Source organism: Hylaeus volcanicus, chromosome 6 (assembly GCF_026283585.1).
Source record: "Hylaeus volcanicus isolate JK05 chromosome 6, UHH_iyHylVolc1.0_haploid, whole genome shotgun sequence".
Lineage (NCBI taxonomy): Eukaryota > Metazoa > Arthropoda > Insecta > Hymenoptera > Colletidae > Hylaeus > Hylaeus volcanicus.
In genome coordinates, this window is record NC_071981.1 from 18241217 (window position 1) to 18252500 (window position 11284).

Sequence of the window (11284 nt, forward strand, 5' to 3'; positions counted from 1 at the left end):
AAATAGCAAAAATACGCGAAATTGAATGCGATGAAATTTGACGAGCTTTTATCATTTTAGTAGAATCGAAACTATTGGAAATAGTACTTCAACTGAAGCTCGTTTAATTTATTCTATTATCGGTGTATTATATTTAACCTGTTGAATTTTTTTTTTTTTTGCATAATTTGCAAATCCTTTCTTCAAGAAGTTAAATAAGGTTAAATTCTAAATAACCGATAATAATAAAAATACAAACGGCCGACAATCGAGGGCCCTTGCAATAGAAATAAACGAGGTTCGGCAATCCGACGAGAAACAAGTGCCGTATACACGAGTGTTGATATTTTGACAAGCGTTACGGCAATGACGTTTGACGGTTAAACAAGTCGTTCATCGTGAGATTCTTATCAAAAACCGGCGAGGAGAACCAGAAAAATAAATAACACGAAGAAAAAGTGAAAGGAAGGAGGGAGAGACCCGTGGTGGCTTTTGTGACTCGGTCGCCCGTGAAAAACGCGCATCGTTGAAAAACAATGATACATTATCCGGCGTCTCGTTGCCCCTACTTAGCGGCTGAACTGAACAAAAGACGCTCCCGTAGGGGAAATCACCTTCCTAGAACGGCCTTGAAAACGAAAGAAAGAAAGCATTCGACGTGTTCATGTTCTTGGTGCCGAGGGCAAAAACAATAAACTTTCGTTAAATCGTTCTCGAAGGCTCTGCGAACGCCCGAGAAAAGTGTTCGACGCCGGATAGTAAACACAGCCGAATGTTTTGGAAGAAACGTACGAACAATTTCGCGCGTGCGAATAACATCGACACGTACATAGCTGGCTTTTCGTAACAAAAATTAGGGAAGCCATTTTTCTTAGCCAGAGGAGAGAATACAGCCATGAAATGACTATCGCAAACACAAGCTATATTTAACATATGAACTTTAAACGATGATGCTTTCTAGATTTTTGGCGATTTATTTGTGAGCGAGAGAAAAAGAATGGCTAGGCTTGTGTTTCTCAAAATTTACTTTATCATGGGCCATCTTGACATAGAAAAACTTTTATTTATTTTATAATTCTTTTTTTACTACAGTCAACCAGAAACTCTCCAACGAGTATTTTTCAATAACAATGAAATATTATGAGAATCATTTTTATTCCCCTATGCAGTATGCTTTTGTTGCTGGAGGACCCCGATGAACACGTTCAGGGATCCCCAGGGGTCCGTGGACCAGTTTGAGAAACACTGGACTAATCCATCAAAGAACTTTCGAAAATCTATACAAAGGGTGAACCGAAAAATGTGGTACAATCCGCAATACTATTCTACGTATATTCTACGCGCCAAAATTAATGGAGGCGATAAAATACATTTTTCCTCTCGGGAAGTTCCGTTTCCAAGAATAACGATTCCGCAATAATTGCTTCTATTTTAAGCTTCGCGGTATAAACGGTGTTCTTTTCTGGTTATCGTCTATTTAAAGTGCCCATGGTTATGTCACGGGTCATTGGTCATCAACTTGACATTTTTAACTGTCGCTCGAAACGTCGCAAACGTTTTAAAGTAACAAGGTGTACACCTAAAAAATGTATAAGGTATAAATTATAAGAACGTCGACTGTGAAAGTTTTCGATAACCATAATTGAAACACTATACATATGTTGTCGGTGTTAACTAATAGTCGATTCTCGAGGAAATTGTAAAACATAATTAATTGCTACTAAATATGTCAAGGCTAGAGAGTTGGAAAAGCTTGTTTAAGACTGCCTAATATTTTTCCGTTTCATATGCACAGACTCTCCACTGATTATTTTTTCAGTCGCGGAACCCTCTTCCTCGCGAATGGCAATACGTGTTCTTTTTTCGACCCACCCTGTATACGGCATGTACACATTCCATGTCCACGGCCGACGATCGATGGATCAAACTTTTCTGCCTATACATTGGACCAGAAACCGGTCCAGCTTCGGATAGGTGGCGGTATGCTCGCTAACTTCCGCCGAACACTACCGTTCAAGCGTGTAACGAGCTGACAAGCTTTCCTACCGTACTCTAATTAAAAGTGGGTTTCTTCTCGGGATGAAAGGACGCGATCATACAGGCAAAAGTGAAATGAAATATACTCTGGTCGGCCTTCGTTCAAACGCGCCGAACGAATTCCTAAAAACTAGAATCGGATTGATATGTTTGCGACATTGCGATAGAAAGTGCAATAGACCGGTTAAACCGTTTATCTCCGCTAAATACATTTTCACGTGCACACGTATCGGCACAAAGCGATTCTCGGTATAAAACCAGACGTAAACGCGAGACAGATCACCGCAAACATTTGATTTTCGTCATATACTGTAACTGTTATCTCGTGTACCATAAACACGGAAAACGTTGGCGTACTCGACGACGAAATAATGCAATAGGTAAACTTTATGAAGACAAAATATTCAACAGAAGTGTTATGTCGGAAGCCTTACTTTGTACTAACGTCAAATTTGTTTCGTTCAAGCTATTTTGTTTAATATTAATAATAAATCCGAATATATCAGCATTGAAATAATTTGTGTAAATACATATGTTACACGTTGAGGCTTGTAAATCATATCCATATGAATGAATATTATTTATGACGGTGATTAGCATAACAAATTAAAACCGGTGGAAATAGAGCAACCGCGAAAACGGAAGAGAAAATACACTAATAGAAAGAGAAATTGTTTATGGATGGCAAAAGTAGTTTCACCGTGAGAAGTGTCAAACAGTGAAAATCATTGCGGTCGTATTGCCGGGGCGTGGATGTTTTGTCGGTCCCAACTCGACTTACGATCGCAAAGGATAAAAACGAAATATTGTTGGCGATTCGTGTCCGACAATTCGAATTATCGAAGATACATAAAGGAAAATTGTCGAAACGACACAAAATCTGATAATTTATGTTACTATTTATTTATTTTTATTCCATTACTTAATTCGCTAAATTAAAAATATAAAACAAAAATCATGTTCGGAACTGTATAATTCAAACGAATCATACACAATGTTTGTTGAGAATTATAGTTGAGAATGTCTCGAAATAATGTATAAAAATTCAAATTTCACTGTCCTCGACGCGCAGAGTGGTATTTATATTCTATTTATTCATATTAATTACAAATATCAAGAATTTCCCGCGAGAGATCGATCTGTATGCATTTTGGCGGCAAAATCCGAACCGGTGTGAATATACATATACAAATGATATTAGCAACTGTTACGCGATTTATTTATAACCGATAGAGTATAATTCGAAGGAAGAGGCCAGTTGCCAAAAAAGAAAGTCATAACCTGATGTAGCGTGTTCAGAGAATTTCTCTTTTTGTCAAACGACGTCTCATCGATATTTATACACGTGCAGAAATTCGAATCGAAAATGACCAAAAAACGCGCGAACCGAATCTACCGGGAACTTTGAATAATTTGGCAAATCATTGTCGGCGGGAACACCGCGCCCAACCGAAAAGCTCTAGGCGTCTGAAAATCTATAAGCGTCACTATGCCTTGCGAATGATCGAAAACGCTTCGCTCGAACGAATCTAAATTTAGGAAATTTTATGCTTTAAGCGGCAATAAAAAGTGTAACGTATATATCTTGAATTTCCATAAATCGAACTGTGGGGTACATATTTACTTTTAATTGTCCGAACAGAGACCGCGTATGTGTCACTCGAGATGGGCGAAATTCTTCGTTATATAAAAACTTCAAATTGAATAAAAGAATAAAAATGACTCGACTACTACTCGAGCCAAATTTCGTCCATTTCTGGATGTCACGCCGGCGTCGATCGCGTCCCACGATTCGACAAAAAAATTCACCAAGATCGAAAAAAGTAAAAAGAAATAAGATAATAAATGCACTGGTACTAACCTATCGGCCACTTCCTGTTGTAACCCAAAAGAGAAATAGTATCCACTGTGGAACACACTTTGGCGCGAGTTCGAATCTCGTGCTAAGAAACTAACCGATACAAGAAAGGCGCGTCCCGCGAATTTTATCCGGGTTTTCTTTGTATTATCTATTTACTTTCTCGTTTCTGGTTTTAAACGATCGAAGTGCCACGAGCGAGCAATTCGATTCGCGGTGTTCCGGCCACGGTATTTCGCAACGTTGTGCAAAAGTAGACGTGTGGAAAATGCCTCGGTGAAATATCCGTTCAGGCGATGCAGCCACTAGTACTACTGCCGTTCGGCCATAAACGTTCCAGCCGTTTTCTTTTATTGTCAAGATTGCTATACAAAGAGACACTGCCGCTGCTTCTGTATTCTACCGGGCAAAGAAAGAATTTCATTCTCGGCGCGATCCGTACGATAAGCCGGTGGCTCTAACTCTGTTGTGCACGCGCACGGGGCGATCGGCGGCGATCCGATCTTTACTTTAAGGCCGGTTAAAGGCGACTGAACTGTTCTTCCATCTTCCGCGGGCATGCCCACCGCTACGGGACCCGGCATCAGGGCCGTCTCTCTTTACCTACGCGCCCCACCACCAAACACGCTTCGTTTAGCTTCGTTGGGGAATATTTTGTGTCGGTATCGCTCGATAATCGCGTCGCTACTTACGAACACTTGGGGCGCTCTTCTGTCTTTTCTTGCCACCGACATCCGAATACGCGCGAGTAATTACGTTATCGCCTACCAACACAATTGACTGAAATCATTATTTAGGTGAATATTTTCATCTCCAAAGATCGCGCAGCCGTTGGAATACTAGTTGAATAAAAATTAAAATTATCTATTATCTTTGTAGTGATACTCATTGCTGGTGATCTTGCGTTGAGTGCGTTTTAATGGAGTAAAGGGGACAGATTAACTGTTATATATTATTTTTATTCACTTTTTTACTATTCGAGTTCAATTTTATTCATTTTATAGGTATTATACTATAAACATGAATGGTTTTTGTTGCTTTTTCTAATCTTCTTATTACCTTTGTCTGTGAACCTTTAACAGAAAGAACAAATTATTAAAATTCCTATTCATGTAATAATTGAACTATACAATCATAGGCACTCCACGAATATCTGATTTACTCTCGCGAGAAAATTCGGACCGCGCAAGTTACGATGCCTGTTGCGTTTGTTTAACTTGCAAGAATCGAACTACAATAAGTTCATTCGGAAAGGGGATCGAGACACAAATATGCAATACAGCTAGTAGTAAACGTCAAGATTAAGCTATCATTGTTTTTACGACAATCGTATTATGAATGCCATTTACCCTACGCTCGTATCGGACAGGTAGCTTTCTTTTGTGTACACACCAGCTGCTCGACGTATAGTTGAGAGAATATGTTTATGGTTTGATGTACGCCGTCTCGTATGAGTTTGTCATGGGTGAAACGTGGAGGCCACATGTGGAGCAGGGTTGTGGTTGGCAACCTGTCGGAACCTGTACGGATTTAATACTACAGCCAGTCGTTTAATATCAAAGTAAACTATATTCCTCGACCCTCCCACGGTTACTATTCCACGCGAGTACCCCCGTCCACCGAAAATAAATCTAATATACAAATATATCTAATATACTACCTTTTCGTAGCACGGAACCCCTTGGTCCCTTTTTCTCGTCGATTGTACGCGAAATTTTAGTTATGTTACTTGTTCTCGCGGAAAGCATTTCCTGTTGCGAAGGGCTCGTCCGCTTGTCGCGGTAAACAGTAAATAACTTTATGAGTTACACGTCCGGGCCTTTATACGTAATCCAGTAACAACTTCCTCTCGGTACGTTTATTTCCAAGGCAACTGAAACAATCGTATTCCTGTTATTTCGCGTATGTCGCCGCTTTTAAACGGGGGCTTATATCATCGCAAAGAGATAGTCAAAAAAACGAAAGGGAAAACCATTCTACGCGACGCCGTTTCACGTCCATCGTTGATCCTTTGACGATCGATGTAACTCCATTCTCTGGATCTTTAAATTCCCCCAAATTTTAATAAGAGTGGGGTTTTAATTAACTTATTTCGAATAAGCTGTAGTTGAGCACAAGGTGTCGACTGCTAAAAATGTAAACAAGCCATTGAAGATTTCCACGGTTTCCTCGATGATCGTGGATGTACAACAGGATCCCGACCCCGAGAACCTCTACGAGGTACGAAAGATTTCAACACCGTCAAGAGAACAGCTCGAGGCATTCGTTATTGATTTCTTGGTTGCTCCTTTTATTCCGCGATTGACACCGTCGCGGCAAAAAGAGAAATATATTCCCATCGCGATGCACACGAACACCGTGTGTACTCTTTGAAATGCTTATTAACGTAGGACTCCTGCACGAAGAACGACTGTGCGCTTTGTCCAGGAAGGCTGGTCGTAACGTGCGTAGCCCTTGACACACAATGTTGTGCAATTCGAAGCAGCACGGAAAGCACGGCTGATAGCGTCTCGTTACATCACTTCCAGCATCAAGGGCTAGATTTACGAGCGGTTTTGATGAACCAAGATTACAGATCTCACGAAATCGTCGTACCGGTGCCATTTCCATTCAAATTGACCGATCAAACGAGTTTTATTCGACGATCATACCCGCGTCGTTGAAATTTCAACGTCGTTTTTCATATGCACGCGTCGTAAACGATTCATCGAGGGGCGTTTAATTGCAATGAGTCACGGAAGTATTTGTACACTAACTGCGAATACCATAGGATAGTAGCAATAATAGTATAAGTGTTATTTTTCACTTTTATTAAAGAAACTCGACGTTCCAGTTAAGTGACTGCCATAGTACATATTAGATATAGTATCATTAAATGGTAAATATAGAAAAGTATTTTATCGTTCGTACAAGGTAGCGTAATATACTGAAGCACGTATGTATGTACGTCACTATCTAAGGATTAATTGTGGTGAATCCAAGTTAAATAAAATAATCACGTTTGACAGATATTTAACGATTTATGACATCGTATTCGAATTTGCCGGCACAAGAGTACTCTTGCAGAAAGCCGGGGAATACTCTTATTTTGTTTCAGCGGTTCTTTGAAAAACTCCAGTAGTTGTATTTGTTTAAAATTCGGAGGTTAATAAATGCGACCGAATTAAATATGATAGTATTTCATCGAATTTTAATAACCGTGGTGACCTTTATTGACTCGCTTCTAGTGTAAAGGGTCATCTAAATGTAAACTGGCGCAGGTCAAATTATAAATAAAAGTTTTACGTAGAGAATGAGTCATTTTTACATAAAATAAGACGTAATTCGCAGTAAAAATATTTCTTTAAATGCTACATCCACTTTTTCAAAATCCATCGTGTTGCATTAGTCTAAAATTATATCAAACCGTTTAAAAATCTAAACAATTGTATATGAACAATTATAATTACATCGCTACATGTTGCTAATATTGCCATGATCAAGAATATATATTTCTTTAATCGTGCTAATAATTTCGATCGTTGTAGTTTTTAATAAAAAACTAGTTGATAACAATTTTTCAGATCGGGCGCCACGCGATCGCGATACGACACTGATTGAATCCGTACAGGGAGCCGCGCCCGCCCGATTCTCGTGCCATAATGTTGCATATTTTGCAGAAATTACGTCGTTTCGTTTGGGGCAACTTCTATTCCGCTCGCCTACGACGCTAATTGAAGCTTCTTAACGAGTTCGAGCGTCTGTCCTAGCGTACTTCGAGAGATTTTCATTGCGAGTTGCATCCGCTGCGGACTACTTTCTCGTCGCGTAACAATGCGCGCCGCGGTTGACGCGGCATCGATGACTAGTGACGGGTTCGAGTCAGTCGCGTGCGCGCGTCGTGTCAGCGAGGGGTTGAATTTTGTTTCAACTAGGAATTTGTATACAAAAGTAGGAATTATACATAGAGGGTTAATAAGTCCACATTCATACCAGTTCTAAATATGATCATTATGATTTTTTTTTTGTATATGAGGTCTCACTTTAATATAATGTATGCTTTAATTCGAAAAAGTATTTCGATCGCAAGTAAGGATACATTTAAGTGGTTAACGAGTCTTCTTTTATGTATACTTTTATGTATACATGGATAATGAAAAGTACAATATAATATTTATAAATTATGTATAATTATATATGTATGGTCAAAGCTTGATCTGACGTGAAACATAATTTACAATTTTTATATTGTACTTCCTATTATCTGGGAATATATATCAAAGCAGACTCATTAAACTTGTTTTTTCTATTAGTCGTATTTTATGGGATCACTCAGTTATTTATGCATAGATATTGGACTTGGGGAAAAAACTAATCAGTGGCATCCCATTACGAGATCTCCGACAAAAAAAGGGGGACCAAAGCAACGATAAGCAGCTGAAGGTTAGATAAGAAATTTAAAGATTTCTATTTAGATTCGACCAGTTCGAAATAGGTTTCAACTTTTTACTCAAGTTTAAAAAAAATTTCAATCTATAAATCAAATTGGAAAAGAGTGCTGTCTATCCTCTGCGATCTATATTTATTGACTTCGAAATACGACGTAGGGATAGCGGCGATGAAAATTTTGTAAATGTTGACGCACGTCCGTGCGGTCAAGCCTGCCTGGGTATTTTGAATTCGAGTCAAAATAGGATTAAAACAGGTCTTTGTTTAGATTGGAGCCGTCAATAAAAAGGAGGCAAAGAGGCAGATCATCCTTGACAGTTCATACTTGGCTGGTTCGTACGGAAGCATCGCGGCACCGTGGATCTGAAGTCAGCCTGAAATTCGATAACTTTGAAAATCGATCCAGTTTCAGAGGTTGCGTCGAAAACATACGAAAGCTAATCTCTCAGAAATCTGATTTTTGCGCTCACTTGACGTACGAACAGCGTTCTGTTTATACTTAAATATTCACCACTCACCGAACGAACAACTCGACTCTTAATTTTACAAGCAAACTTGTGTAATACAAATTTTACGAGTATTTCTTTCTTCTTTTTTTTTTGTTTCTTTTTTAATTTAATACAGTGATTATCACGTTTTACCGCGAGCTTTTAGTATTTGTCTAGAAGGATGAGGTTTCATCGCGAAACAAAGAACGCGACAGACAAGATGTTATTGTTTCGTTTTGATTTCGTATTCGTTGCCAATGGATATTAAATATTTGTTTGCTTAAAAATGTTGGGAAGCACAAGGTACTATCATTGAACAAATGTTTTTAAAGAAACAGAATATTTCCCACGGTTTGCGTTGGAGATACTCCCGATACATGCATCGAAAGGAGAGCTTAGGAATTACAAAAAGGTTGTGCTGCTGTTCAACATTTACCGAGACTGGCCAAACTGTTAGCCGAATTCCAAAACGTCCACGTGTTTTCAGTTACCTGTGGGACAACAATGCAGAATTTTTCACGGCAGCTTGCTGCGACATCCATGATGCTTTCCACAATACTTGCGCATATTTGAAAGGAATCTCGCGAGGAGAACCGACTGAGCCACTCGGTTTCCGTTGACGGTGTTCATTCATTCTTACGGTAAACAGATGTGCAAATTTCACTTCATGTCGAGAAAAAAGTATTTTTGCCCTTCCAGAAGTTCCGAATTTTTTTTGTGTCGTATTATTCTTGAAAACACAAAGTTAACAATGCAACTCATTGTTAAAGGAGTTTTCTCGTGTATCGAAATATAATCCGATGGGATTTTCTTTCTTGAAAAGTGCGCAGAATGCAAAACTGAAACTTTTCGAAGATATTAAATCGACTCTTTTTCCATTCATCTGTGTTTTTGCTGTAACAAACGAAGCACAGTCGAGCCATTATCGCAACAAACCAAGTCGTCATTGCGACGACAATGGAATCAACACGTTTCGGAGCAGCAATCGCGGATGGTAGTCTGTCGAGGAGCGCCAGAAATCGATGAAAGATCGAGTGGGTTTCCGTTGATAGCCTGAACGGATAGAGAAACGATCTTTCAGCCGGTCAGTTCTCGAAAAGGTATCGAAAAGAGGCAGGACCACGCCGACAAATCTCTCGGGATCGTCTCCCTCTTCCGAGGTAACTATCTGTCGGTGCATCTTTTTGTGGTGTAATGGCGCGGAGGACTCGTCGGACGGAGCGAGAGCCGGCCAGAGTAGGCAGGATAGGAATGGTTGATGGATTATTCCGAACGCGTCTTTGACAGTACCGTAACGACATTCCACGGACCGAGACAGAAGTCTTTCTTGCCGCTGTCGCTGGCTGTACGCCGGCTACATACCGCAGGGAAAGTGTGGTCGTTTTATTAATTCCAATTTGTGTAACGAATTGCCGTGGCTACATTAATTGACAGGCATACTTTGTATGCTGGGTGATGCATTACGTGTTACCTGGCGAGCCTGCGCGCTCCCCCATCGCAGCAGTGAAACGCGCGGCCTCCGAAGTCAACGTTGATATCGTCCAATCTCGTGGCAGTTTTCACATGGTTAATCAGGATTAATCGAAAACTTGCGTTACGTGATGCAATCGAGGACTCGTGTTCGCGGGGAACAGTATGCACGTTTTGATGCGAGTTCGTTAATTATATTTAAATGCTGAACGAAAACGGGGAGGATTCGTGGGATGCTGTTATATATTTAATTGTGGTTGGGGAATTTGGAACGTTTCTGTGTTTACAGGTACACATGCATATGTTGATTTTGATCTAATTAACAGATTATAATTAAATAATATATAGCTTTTGCAGTCTGTCTGTAAAGTTGAATCATACTTTTCGGATGTGGAAACAAACCACATTGTTTGCAGTACAGGGTGTATGTAATCGAAAAGTATACGAGACACATTTGGCTCCGTAGGCGCCACATATGAAATTCCAAGACGAGCGTATTTGACCCATGGCCAAATATTAAAATCTACAAAAATGGTACCGCATCGAACGTGTTAACTCTCTGGCTACGAAAGGCGTCTATACGCGACCCGAGAAAGTAGTACGTTTACTTTCTTATCGAGTAATCGAACGTCTTACAAGAATAATCTCCGATTCTTACGATACTTGGCAAACACGTCGAGTTTTATATTCATATCCAAGGGGTGAGAACCACCCTAGGAACGAGCAAAATTTTAAAACACCACGTAACCGTTTACTCGCAATGTTCGGGTAAGTTTTATTTATTAAAGCATTCCATTCCACGATTCTAATTTTAATTTTGAGTAAATTGCCAACGAATGAAAACTGCTCGTTTGAACAGTTATTCAGACAGGCCCCCATTGGTTCGTCATGAAACAATAATGTTTGAACAAATAACACAACAGAACTAAAATATTGCATTCTCCTGTTAAAAACTTTACAATTCAATTTTGTCTAATCACTGACGAACGAAAAGTTCCTCATTTTTGGTTCCTCTTTCGAAACC

The 11284-nt window shown here is 39.6% G+C and overlaps 1 protein-coding gene and 1 long non-coding RNA gene across 2 annotated transcripts in view; both read right to left on the minus strand.

Annotated features, from left to right (window-relative positions):
• Positions 1 to 4405, minus strand: part of LOC128877996 (transcriptional regulator Myc-A) — a 36564-nt gene extending 32159 nt beyond the window's left edge. The window contains exon 1 of the mRNA XM_054125737.1: positions 3878 to 4405. The gene's annotated coding sequence lies outside the window, so the exon portion shown is untranslated. The remainder of the gene's footprint in view (positions 1 to 3877) is intronic.
• A 434-nt stretch (positions 4406 to 4839) lies between these two features.
• LOC128878581 (uncharacterized) lies at positions 4840 to 5803 on the minus strand. The gene is made up of 3 exons (XR_008457437.1): positions 5535 to 5803; positions 5267 to 5394; positions 4840 to 4947 (listed from the first exon to the last, which is right to left on the minus strand). It is a non-coding gene; the product is annotated as an uncharacterized LOC128878581 (long non-coding RNA).
• Positions 5804 to 11284: the final 5481 nt, after the last annotated feature.